Here is a 13,480-nt window from a genome sequence, read left to right as displayed (position 1 = left end):
GGATTACAAGTTTCTTTCAGAATTCTCCTTGCATAAGCTTCTTGTTTAATCTGAATCCCATCTACTCCTTGATGGACTTCTATGCCAAGGTAATAAGTGAGTTTTCCGAGGTCTGACATCTCAAACTTTGATGACATTTCTCTCTTGAACTCATTGATCACCTTAAGGGAGTTGCCAGTCAAAAATAGATCATCTACATAGACTGGAATCACAAGAAGCGTTCCCTTTTCTTCTCTTCTGTATACTGATGTTTCTTTAGAGCACTTAACAAATCTGATTTCTCTTAAGATTTGATCTAACTTTGTATTCCAGTCTCGAGGAGCTTGTCTTAGACCATATAAAGCTTTTGATAACTTATAAACCTTATGCTCTTGTCCTTTTACTTCAAAACCTTCTGGTTGTTCAACATACACATCTTCTCGTAATTCACCATGTAAGAATGCTGTCTTAACATCTAAGTGGTGAATTTACCATGAGTTTGATGATGCTTCTGCTATTAAGAGACGAATTGTCTCTAGTCTAGCAACTGGTGCGAAAACTTCATCAAAGTCTATGCCTGATTCTTGAACGTATCCCTTAGATACAAGTCTTGCCTTATATTTGTTAATAGTTCCATCAGCATTTCTTTTAACCTTGAAGATCCACTTGAGGCCAATCACTTTTACCCCACCTGGCTTATCAACTAGAAACCAAGTCTTGTTTCTGTTGATTGAAATAATTTCTTCTCTACATGCTTGTTCCCATTTAGTCGAGACCTTTGCTTCCTGAAAATTCCTTGGTTCATCATTAACAGAAAGTAGCATAATCTCACATTCTTCTGCAGCTTGAAGAACATAATCCTCAAGATACTGTGGCCTTTGTATCTGTCTTGTTGATTTTCGCAGTGGAATGGGTTGAGTTATTTCATCGATCTCTTCTTCTTCTTCTTCTTCGTTATTCTCAATGGTTTCATTATTCTCTTCTTCTTCTTGATTAACATCGTTGTTTCCATTGGTATTGATGAATTACTTGACCCCATCTCATGTGAAGCATTCTTGGATCCCTACTTGGTCCATCATTAGTTTCTTTCCAGTTCTTAAGAGTTGCAGAATCAACTTTTGCGTATGCTTTGCAACCAAACACTCTTAAATGATCTATGTTTGGTTTTCTCTTTCGCAAGCTTTCATATGGAGTCATGTCTTTCAGAGCTTTCGTAGGTATCCTGTTTATTAGGTATGTGGAGTGTCGTACAGCTTCTCCCCATAGATAATTAGGTACCTGCATAGCCTTTAAAGAACTTCTTGCCATCTCCATTAGAGTCCTGTTTCTCCTCTCCACCACTCCGTTTTGTTGTGGTGTATATGGTGTAATAGGACCACATAAATCAGCATGAAGAAGCTCTAATGGCTCTGAGGCTCTGAATGTTGTTGCTTTTGGAAAACCTTGACGCGTTTGTTTCCCAACTAAACATGATTCACAAATCCTTGATTCATCGTTTATCTGTGGTAGCCCTCGAACCATCTTGTTCTGAGACATTGCCTTTAAAGTTCTAAAGCTTATGTGTCCTAACCTTGCGTGCCACTTCCATGTCTGATCTTCCAGTATCATATTCAAACACAATGGCCTTACAATCATGAGACTTATCTTGTAGAGTCTATTATGTGAGCGTGAGACTCTAACTAAAAGTCTTCCACTTGGGTCATGAACTGTTAGATAATCTTGTCGCATTCTAACATCACATCCAACTTCTGTAGCTTGTCCTAAACTTAGAATGTTGCTTTGTAAGTTTGGGATGAAGTAGATGTTTGTGACAAGCTTCTGTTCTCCGGTCTTGCTCTGAAATAGAATTTATCCTTTCCCTTCAATTTCTACAGAAGATCCATCCCCAAACTTCACTTGTCCTTTGATTTTCTCATTGAGTTCAGAAAAGTAGTGTCTCTTACCAGTCATGTGATTGTTGGCTCCATTATCTAAATACCAGATTCCTTCTTCTCCATCCTTTGATTCGTATTTCTTTGGTATTAGTTTCCCTTCGTTTAAGAATACAACTTCGTGCATGAAAAGAGCTGTATCTGTTTCCATTGTTTCATTCTTGTTTGTTTCTTCCATCTTTTGTATTCTTTCAGGGCATACAGAGGAGAAGTGTCCTGGTTTATCACATCTGTAACAAATAATGTTTGATCTATCCTTCTTTTCTTTCCCTTGGTTTTGATCATTCTGACTTGTTGTTCTATCTTGTGAGTTAAACCTTCCTCCCCTTCCTCGGCCTCTGTTTACTCTACCACCTCTTCCACGACCTCTTCCTCTTGTCGAAGAGTTTTGTTGGTAAGAGTTTGTGTACAAGAGTTTTCCTTGAGTTTCTCCATTGTTTTCTTCATCAAGGATTCTCTCTTCATATGCTTTCAATCTTCCAATTATATCTTCATAGCTAGTCTTCTTTAAATCTAAGACTTGTTCGAGATAGGATATGATATGAATATACTTGGATCTTGGTAAACTATTGAGAAACTTCTTTACCAGTTTATCTTCATCAATGGATTGTCCAAGTGACGCAGCTTTTGAGGCTATCTCTGATAGCTTTCCTGCAAAGCTATCAATAGTATCGGTGTCTTTCATATTCACTCTTTCAAATTCAGACATTAAGGTTGGCAGACGGGCTTCTTTAACTCGATCAGCTCCGAGATTACGTGCCTTTATTGCATCCCAAATTTTCTTTGAAGTTTCCTGTTCACCAACTTGTAGAACAAGACATTCTTGTATTGCTTGAAAGAGTAATCCAATGGCAACATTGTTTTTGTCTGGGTCCAATGTACCAGGATCAATTATTTCCCAAAATTTGTAGATTTTCATCAGTACCTTCATTCTCATGGCCCATACTGTGTAGTTTGTGGCGTTGAGGATTGGAACTTGTATTGATGGTGGTGTGAACTGCTTTGCACCCACAATGGTGGTTTCGTTTTCCATGGCTCAGAAACAAGCTCTGATACCAATTAATGGCAACTGCAAGATGAAACTTAGCTTATATAAAGACAACTCTCTTTATTGATGCTTAGAAAATCTCTCAAAACTAAACACAAGCTTTAATCTTGCTCATATTATCAACCACAACTTTGGTGATCATATATATATAGAACTATGAATTCCTTTTCCTAGTCCTATTACCTTATTACATGTCTTTCCTTTTCTTAGAACTAGATGACTTCTGATTCCCTTAGGATTACATCAATTTCCTAATCTTGTCCTAACCAGCTTGTTAGTGACTTCTATGTTGAAGTTTAACCAACAGAAGAAGCATGGGGTTGTCACAGTTGGACCATCTTCCTCCATTCCTAAATTATACTCACAATACAGCAGTCAAAGACATTTTTCGTATTCATTTTGTAAGGCAAGTCAAATTTTTGTAGCAGTTACACAAAAAATTCTCTACTTTCGACCAGTAATAATACAGTGACACATCATGCTCAAGTTGCTTGGAAGAGGCTTTATCAGATATGTTCTTACGATGGGCCTTTATTCCCTCCATTAAGTAAGATAGCTTGTGCTGTGAGCTTGGCATTGACCAGATCACCCGTTATAGTTCCTAGCATTTTTGCACTAGTTCTTGGAAATGCAGCATGGACACACAGGACTTGGGCTGACGGACACAGTGAACAGTTTGCAACAGGTAATAGTATTTACATGCATGCGCAAAATGGGCATCTTTATTTGAGCTCATTTTTGTTCTCAATCTTTGACGGAATCATGTTATTATTCAGAAGCATGTATTTGGCAATTCTTTTTTCACCAAGCATAGCACTGGCTCCATTTGCGGATTGTATGGGTGAGAACTTTAGGAAAATATGGCTTCATATCGTACGGGTTACACTGGAAAAAGCAGGTCCAGCTTTTATAAAATGGGGGCAATGGGCAGCTACAAGACCTGATCTCTTTCCTAGAGATCTCTGCACCGAGCTTTCAAAGCTTCACACCAAAGCCCCAGCTCATAGCTTTGCCTACACTAAAAAAACTATTGAAAAAGCATTTGGTCGTAAACTTCCGGAAATCTTTGAGGGTTTTGAGGAGGAACTTGTAGCATCAGGAAGTATTGCCCAAATACATCGAGCTACTTTGAGATTTCGATACCCAGGTCAAAAGTCGAAGCCAACTATGGTTGCTGTGAAAGTTAGACATCCTGGTGTTGGTGAATCTTTAGAACAGATTTTGCAATTATTAATGTGGTTGCCAAAATTTCGAACTTCATCCCCGCGTTGAAGTGGTTGAGACTTGATGAAAGTGTACAACAGTTTGCGGTCTTTATGATGTCTCAAGTAGATCTTGCAAGAGAAGCAGCACAATTGAGTCGTTTTATTTACAATTTTCGACAATGGAAAGATGTCTCTTTTCCAAAGCCTTTATATCCTCTGGTGCATCCTGCTGTTCTGGTGGAGACTTTTGAGAATGGAGAAAGTGTTGCAGCTTATGTTGATGAGAATGTAGGACATGAAAGAATGAAAAGTGCTCTTGCTCACATTGGTACTCACGCGCTTCTGAAGATGCTTCTGGTAAGTTATATCTGTATTTACTCTTGCATCAAAATAATAATGGCATATATGATATTTTCATGCACGACACAAATAAATGCAAAGAAATGCCACAGACCAGATGATGACTTACATCTGAAACATATTAGTGCAATACTGTTACATTTGGGGAGGTAGGTAATAGGCATATTCACGAACAATGGGCTTCATGGTTATGTTGTTCGCCCTATATTGTGTTAGCATTACAATCAGTGCAATTATCTTTCAGGTGGATAATTTTATCCATGCAGACATGCATCCTGGAAATATCCTTGTCCGGGTACCTAAAGGCAAGCCTTCTCGTAAGAAGCTCTTTAAATGGAGGCCTCATGTTATTTTCCTTGATGTTGGGATGACAGCTGAGCTCTCTAAGAGTGATAGAGTAAATTTACTGGAGTTCTTTAAGGCTGTTGCAGTTCGTGATGGCAGCACAGCTGCAGAGTGCACCTTGAGGTTATCAAAACAACAGAACTGTCCAAACCCAAAAGCCTTCATTGAGGTAACATGCTTGTTGCAGATCTTTGTAGCTTAACATTGACTAATTGCCTGTAGTGTTGTTTGTCATCTTAATGTCTTGTTGACTTTTTAGTATCATGTGAAAGTTTTTCATCCGTATTTCAGAATGTCGAATTAATCTGCTAATATTCAATTCCTTCATATATTTTGAGTTAGCATTTTATATAATATGTCTCACATAATTAAGTACTACCAACCTAATTTGTAGCTGCTACTGCCTAGTAAGTACCACATGACCTCAGCCATCACTATATGATTTAAATATGCATGTTGGATAAGAATAATCTTCTTTATCTATCTGGAAGTTCTTGAAGTGAAATGCATCCCCGTTAGTTTGCTAAGAAACTCTGGAGAGCCCAAATAATCTTTAGATGCCCAATACTCTGGTTATTAGATGTGAATCGTGAATGTTGATTTCAAGAAATCAAAAAAATGTTTGTTACAGAACATTATTCAGGTGTTTATATAGGTAAACCCTTGGTTGGACAATTCTATTAGGAATTAGGGTGGCCTGCAGAATTTTGTAAGGAATCCTATTAGTTTAAATCATGCTTTGCTAAGCCTGTTGTACTGCGGTGATGATCTTGAATCTGAGGCTTTAAGCTCACATTAACTGAACTGTTATCACTTGATTTTATTATCTAGTGTTATCTTGTAAATGAATGGCTTAAGAGGAATTCTTGTTTGTAGTTTTCTTTAGCTATCTACATCTTTTACTCAAACATCATGGTATTTTATCAGAAAGTGTCAAAGTCATTTGCTTTTTGGGGCACCCCGGAAGGTGATATAGTCCACCCTGCTGATTGCGTGCATCATTTACTTGAGCAAGTTCGACGTCACAAAGTCAATGTTGATGGCAATGTTTGCACTGTCATGGTTACTATGTTGGTGCTCGAGGTAATTAGTTGATACCTTTTAATTGTTGCAATCCAAACCATGATTTCTTTTTGTTTTCAACATGCTCATTTGATGGAGGGTATCAAGCGAGCAACTTAAAAATCATATTTCATAGCGATTTACGTGTTGACTAAGCTCCACAAGATTTAGGTAGGTGGTTTCTGCTTGTTGCTTAAATTTTTGGTCTTTGTAGAGTATCACAATTCTCTACGAATATACAACTCCATATGCAGCGGCATGGAAAATATGCACTAAATGACACTAGCGTGAGGTTAAACAATTAGATATTTAAGTGATGTAGCCGTTTGTCTGTTTAAAATTTAAAATTTAAAGGTATCAATTGAAATTGAATTCTTGTTAAGAAAACCAAGCTTCTGGTTTTTGGAATTCTAAACCAATTTCTAGTATTGTAGATTTGTAATAGTCGAGATGATTATGGCTTTTTGTTATTTGCATTTCTGTCTTTTCAGGGATGGCAGCGGAAGCTTGATCCAGATTACGATGTTATGAGGACACTACAAACATTGCTATTCAAGAAGGACTGGGCAGAGTAGTGTCTATACAATCGAAGGACTCATGGCCCCTTGAAAAACTGCTCATCTTTTGAGCTGTTCTTTCAAACAATTTTGACCGACCGGTAATGAAGACATTAAAAGTTGACAGTAGAAAAAGAAAAACAAGGTATATATTTTAGTATTTAATTTACTTTTAGGTTAGTATTTGGTCACACTCAGAATTTGAATTCATAACCTTTGTGTTGCTCCGTACTATGCCAAATGCTACTGCTCAATAAATTGGAGATGCTGGTAACACTGGAAAGTTTAATAACCATCCAGTAATGCTGGTAAATAAACACCAAGGGAGGGAAGTGATAAATTCAACAATTTAAGAAAGTCTCACACAGTCAACATGGTCTATATGAGTGTTTGACTGACTATGGTATTGGACATTTGAACTTCCATGGCCTATTCCAAGTGATGAATTCTATCTTCCAAGCTCCGTTGCACGCTATGCTAATGGATCTGCACATTCTATTGCATGGGAAAATGAAGATATTCTTACGTATGTATTTTTTGTATTACCATTTTTCAGTTGACATTGTATTTGTGTTCCTAGATATTGTAATAAGGCAGCATGCAAGTTTGCCAAGTATAGTAGAAGATTCAGAGTTTCGCAAGATTGGTATAGCCAACTCTTCCAATACAATGTTATGATCCAGCCAACTCTTCCAATACAATGTGCTTGGTTAAAGTTATAAGTTGAAAAGAAAAAAAAAGTTTTTCTTACCAATGAGACTTGTTCTAGTGTTGGTTCATATTAATTTTTTATGCTGCATCCTGTTACTTGGGGTCTCTTTTATAGGACCCAGAATACGAATAATCCCAACAAAAAAAAGTGCCTTCCTAGTTTGAGGGGTAGACATTATTTGAGGCATACCACAGCAAGATAAAAAATGATGTTCTTTACCTAATTATTTTACTTAATGGATAAATTATTCCTAATTAATTGGTATTAATATGAGGAGTGATTAATTGATGTTTAATCCTGTTAGCTGAGAAATCTAACTAATTTTGAGACATTTTTTGTTCTGTCATCATCAAAAGAAGAAAAATATTTGATTTTATTTGAAATAACTCAACCCAGAATTGGTAGATGTTCGTGTACTCGTAGACCCATTCTGAGTTGACTTTTTTTGAATTGACGAAGAAAACCTACAATTGGTTCTTATTCATGTACATATAAACTGATTATCAGAAACAGATGTTATATATGCACACATAGACCGATTATGTGATACTTTTATAAACAAAATATTCACTATATAGTTTAGGAAATCAACGCATTACATAGGACAATATAGTATGTGAATTCTTGGATCTCGCACATCAATACATCGTCAATGAACCTACGAGCATGACGATACAACACCACATACCCGTTGTGGTGAATGAACTTTCCTTCCACATTATGAACTCGCCATAGACGATTGGACTGTTCCAGCTGAAACTAAATGAATTAGACGTTAGTATGCAAAAATTAAATGATACCATAGGTATAAAAATAACAGATTACTCACTTTCTCACTAAGAGGAGCTTATGGATGATGGTCGTACACTATTTTTCTAACTTTAAAATACTCTCCTCTCGTATTGCATTTTTTTATGTATGCGAATCGAAACGCTAAGTCTCTCCATCTATGGTTTTTCGGATTCGTGGTGCGCTCATAATATAACTCTTTCACTCTCTTCCAAAACATTGATACAGCTCATTTCGTCGTATGTGGAAGGCGGGAATGAACGATTTCACGAGCTGCATATCTTATTCCGGATCCCATTCCATTTTTCTAGTCTCTATTTGAGTAGTGGATGATGTAGGAGTGGCCCAAAGAGGTTTCCCCTATATGGATAAAGACTCGACGAATTATTTTTTTTTTGAAATCAGTTCACACTGTCGGTTTTCAAAAATGTACACATAGACCGATTTGGCCTTGCAAAACCATATAATATCTGCCTCGTCACAATTGGTTTATAATATTGCACATGTAATCTGATTCTTGTCAAGAAAAGATACACGAAAAGTGCCACTATTCCTTACAAGAATCGGATTACATATTTCACCACATAAGCCGATTTTGTAGGTTGTCAGAATTATGTTTTTTTTTTTTCTCTTTCAGAATAGGTCTTTAACTATATCTATATAAATTGCTTCTGAACACTTACGAAACAAGGGAATGAAATTTCCAGAATAGGCGTATCTGGTATACTTGTAAATAAATTTTGAAATTGTTACCTTGGAGAAAAGGTAGAATCGGTTTTTATGTAGGTAAACGTAAACCGATTCTGATTGAATAAACTGCCAGAATCATATATTTTTTGCAGACAAATTGTAGTTCTTTTTTCGCGTCTTAGGAAAATACAACAATTTGAAAACTAACTAGATTCATTCATAAACTAACGAAAATAACCTGACATAATTCGACTGTAAGTTCAAGACATCAGTTTTGACTCCGTAATTATCCATAATTAAAGACATGAGTTTGGAAAACAAGGAAACCATTCATCATCATCATCATCATCTCCATCAACATCTGCACTATGACCACGAACACCTCGTCCTCGTTTAGTAGGTCTTTCTTCGTCGGTATCATGTTGGGCGGTGCTCGACTCACCTTGAGAGTTCCTTTTTGCAATGAGTTTCTTCCTCTTTTTCTTTGGTTTCTCCACCGCTTCCCCAAAATTTACACCCGCATCTAAATCTTCCAGACTGTTCAATACATCAATGTGTTTTTCATTGGCCTCAACATATTTTCCTTGCCTAACACATAGCCTTGAATGGTTTATCAAATGCCTGGTTCCTCTTCTCTTTTTCCATTTTAAACAACAAACATTCAAAAAATCATGTTAAAACCATTAACAAAACCATAATTAAGAAACCATACGCACCAGGTACTCGAGAGTTGTATCTTTGTCCTTGATTTGGGGTCTATCCTCTACTCTTGTCACTCGAGTGTGCGAAACGCTGAGGTACCATGACATGTAAATTTGAGTTGCCTCATCATCTGTTTTTGAACGACCATCCATCACATGGATGTTGCACCTTCTATCTTCCCAATATTCAGATAGTGGTAAAGGCTTGTGAACAACCTCAATATCATTATCAAAGGACTTGCTTTTGGTATCATCGATTTAAATTTCTCGTGCTCATCTGGAATTTTTTGTATGTATCCGCATTGTCTTGCGACTCTCGTCGGCTTGTACATCATACATATCCTTTTGGGTGCAACAAAGGCCTAAAATAACATTGTTCTCCTCACCCAACCATCATTCCTTAAGGCAAATCCTTCTTGTAAGGGTGAAAGACAATATCTTTCATTGTCAAGTTGTCCAATTGGCGTCTTTAATCTAGATATTCCTCATCTTGAGACTTAGATTACCGTTTGAGGTGTACTTATCTCCATAACACTTACCATCTAGTGCTTGTTCAGAAAATCCCTTTCAACAAACATTGGAAAATACAAATATATCGACACCTGCAGAAAAGCCATATTCCCTCCAATTTGGTTCCTTCGATCCCTAGAAGCCTTTCTCAACTCGTTCAACGAATGTGCAAGGATGACAGAGCTCCAAGAGTTGTCGCGAATCTTGTCAAATGGTTGCAATAGCTGAATAAAGTTTGTGTTCGCACGGGCACCGGAAACGTTTGTGAAGATAACAACTCTCAAGATGTAGAGGACATATGCATTAGCCGTAACGAAGATACGTTCCCGGGTTACCTATTTTCCCTTTGCATGAAGCTTCTTTGTTCCGATGAAGTGGTTCCTCAAGATCGCGAGATGGAATATCCTATGCTTTTCTTCACGTACTCGCATCTATGACTTGGTAGTCTCATCATCCCAATCGAACACATTCTTGGTGAACTTCTTATATCAGTCAAGCTCATTAGCGTAGTCTTTGGGCCTCACGACTTTACCTCCTATGCTTAGGCCGGTAATCAACTGCGCATCATTTGGAGTTATCATCATTTCACCAAAAGGAAGATAAAAAGTACCAGTTTCCCTATAAAATCTCTAGGCGAATACGGAAACAAGAGGTTTGTCGTAATCAACAATCGAATTGTCAGAAGCATCCAACAACCCCGTAGAAGCTACTAGATCGATTACTTCTTGTGCTTCTCCTACAGTTGATTCTAGTGCTTCCAGTGGCCATAAGGTCATTATATTCGGTGACGTTCATGGCTTCATACAACATACGACATCGGCGTGCTCCTAAAAAACAAAACAAAACCGATAGACAATAATCAAAACACTAAACGGATAATAAGTTTTATCTTACATGAAATAAGGTTAAGGTATTTACTATGGTATGGAAGACAACAGCGTCCCAACTATCTTTGTACCCCTTATAATAACCGTCCTTCATCACCGAGTAACCCGTAAACGGGATCAGTAGGGCCGCGAGGAAACATCTTCATCGGGTCGGGCATGTGGTCCCCTTTCTTCTTATTTGGACCATCATTCTTACCATGTTTGTTACCTTGTTCTTGAACTTCTTCTCCTCATTCTTCATCAACTTATTTCCCACTTTTTTCTTCGTCGACTTCCTTGCCACTCCCTTCTTCATCCATTTCTTTGTCACCACTTTCTTCTTCATCAACTTCTTTGTTGTTACTTTCTTCTTCAATAGGTGTGGCAGAATCAGATTCTTCTTGAGGTGGAAGGTCATTAATATAGATCCATGTGGGTTTACCCTCTGATCCCCTTCGGCGGGAAGCAACCAAATGTTTACCTTCCTTTTGACGAGGTTCCACACTCCGAGGAGAAGAAAGGACATGTTTGTTCTTATATTTCTTTTCGACTTGTCTTTGCTTGCCCTTGTTGTCCCTAGAGAATATGGGGTAAACGATAAACAAGAATGAAACTCTCAGTATATTTATGAATTTCAGGTACAAAATCGGTTTACACGATACACACATAAAGACCGATTCCTAACACTGAACAATAAGAATTAGTTTATATAAGTGCTCATGTAATCCGACTCTAACAAAAAAACATGTAGAAATTCTTGGCATTTTTGCCACAAAGAAACGGTTTATGTGACACTAAAATAAACCGATTATGGGCTAAGCAATTAAGTAATCAAATGTTATAATCGGTTTATGTGGACACTCATGTAATCTGATTCTGACAAAAAAAACTTACACAAAAATAGTTATCCCTACCATATCGCAATCGATCTATGTGGGAATAAACACGGACAGATTGTGGTTCAACGTTCTCGAGCCAGAAAACACATCCAGGATAATCGGTTTATGTGGGAAAGAATAAAGACTGTTTCCTAAAACAATCGGTTTACTAATACATTAAATTCAGAACGATTCTCGTAAACCCAGAAAACTTTGATTTCAAAATTTTCAATTTTTAAGCGATTGCATGTTATTAAAACCTAATTTAGAGGATTGGGTTGATAGAAAAGTACCTGATTCGAGCCATTTCCTCCTCTTGTAGTGCGATCAAATTGGCTTGTCTTTTTCAACTGTTTTCTTCTTCGGTTTGTTTCGAATCGCTTGAATAATTTCGAGATTACTCTCACTAGGATAAGTAACTAAAGTGGCATGTTTGAATCTTGTTTGTTTCGACATTATATAGAATAAAAAAAACGACTTATTGATTTTTGGATCATCTATAATCGACGATGTTTTCGTTTGAAACTGAACAAAAAAGGGGGGAGAAGAAGAGAAGAAGAATCGATTGATGAAGGAGTAGAGATGAAATGAAAATGAACTTGATTTTAGTTTTAGGTTTTATTATTAGGGTTTGATAGGGGTAAATTGGTAGTGTTAATATTTAATAGAAGGTAAATTGGTAGTTTCAACAAATTTAGATACCCCTTATCCTTCTCTATTGAGTAGATGAAGAAGTTCATACGCCTCAAACTAGGGAGGAAAAACTGACCAGTGAATTCTGTTTGTTTGTTTGTTTTTTCCTTCTAAATAAAAAACCTCTATTTTACATTAGCATGAAACAATTACATAAAGATAAAGCACATAAAGAAATAAATTGTAATCCGAGAAAGAAAAGGGAAATAAAATCAAAAGAACTACCTGAAAAAGCGGAGGTCTAACAACACCACTGATAGACGCATTTATGTGTCTAATATAGCTCATTTGTATATATTGTTAGTACTCGATATTGTACTTATTTGGTTATTTTATGTATTTGTAGGTGTTTTTGGAAAATAATCTCTTGCGGCGAATTTGGCTAAAAATGTGGCATTTGGACCTCCGTTGATAACGTACCGGAAGCGCCTCAGAAGTGTACCGGAAGTATCCCAGAAATACCCCGGAGGAACCCCGAAAAAAAATGCGGAAAATGCCCCAGAGGACACTTGCTATACGGACCCTTGATTTTGGATAAGGGGTAACCTAATTACTAAGGGGTGACCCATTTCCAGGCATCTGCTAAAGGGAGACCAGCCACAGATAAGGGGAGGTCAACTTCTCAAATTCAAAAGAAAATTTTGGCGTGAAAAAAGGCAGCAGCGTCAACAGTTTTGGATCAAGGATTTGAGCGACCTAGCAGGCGATTCAATGGGCAAATTTGGTACCCACGGACTCTACAAGACATAAGGGACCTGTTAGAAGCGATTAGACCCATCTAATTGGGCTGGATAAGTCAGAAAATCCACACAAAGTCAAGACAGTGCACACGGTCCCTGTTTAGGGTTTTGAATTGGTTTGAAAGATTTGGGAGAGATTCTTGCGTGGGATATACTTCAAAACAGTTGAGTTCAAGTCAGAGAAGATTTTGGGAGCAATAGAATAGCTCACAGACGCATACAAAGATCGACAGATGGAATTATTGTTCAAACTGCACGTGAAGAATAAGAGATTTATTCTCGAATTTGATCGAGTTTCTAGGGAATCTGAAGGCTATATAAGTGTTGGTTTACATCAAAGAAAGGTTAGAAACCTTTAGGAGAGAGTTTAGAGTCGATGAGAGCCTAGGAGAAGCAATTATAGAGGAGACAACG

The 13,480-nt window shown here is 37.3% G+C and overlaps 1 pseudogene; it reads left to right on the top strand.

Moving 5' to 3' along the window:
- Positions 1-3,244: 3,244 nt before the first annotated feature.
- On the top strand, positions 3,245-6,539 carry LOC113312174 (annotated as a pseudogene).
- The last annotated feature ends 6,941 nt before the right edge of the window (positions 6,540-13,480 follow it).

The sequence above is a fragment of the Papaver somniferum genome, chromosome 9, assembly GCF_003573695.1.
Source record: "Papaver somniferum cultivar HN1 chromosome 9, ASM357369v1, whole genome shotgun sequence".
NCBI classification, from domain to species: domain Eukaryota; kingdom Viridiplantae; phylum Streptophyta; class Magnoliopsida; order Ranunculales; family Papaveraceae; genus Papaver; species Papaver somniferum.
Note: the sequence above shows the minus strand (reverse complement) of the source record. Positions and strands in the feature narration are given on the sequence as shown.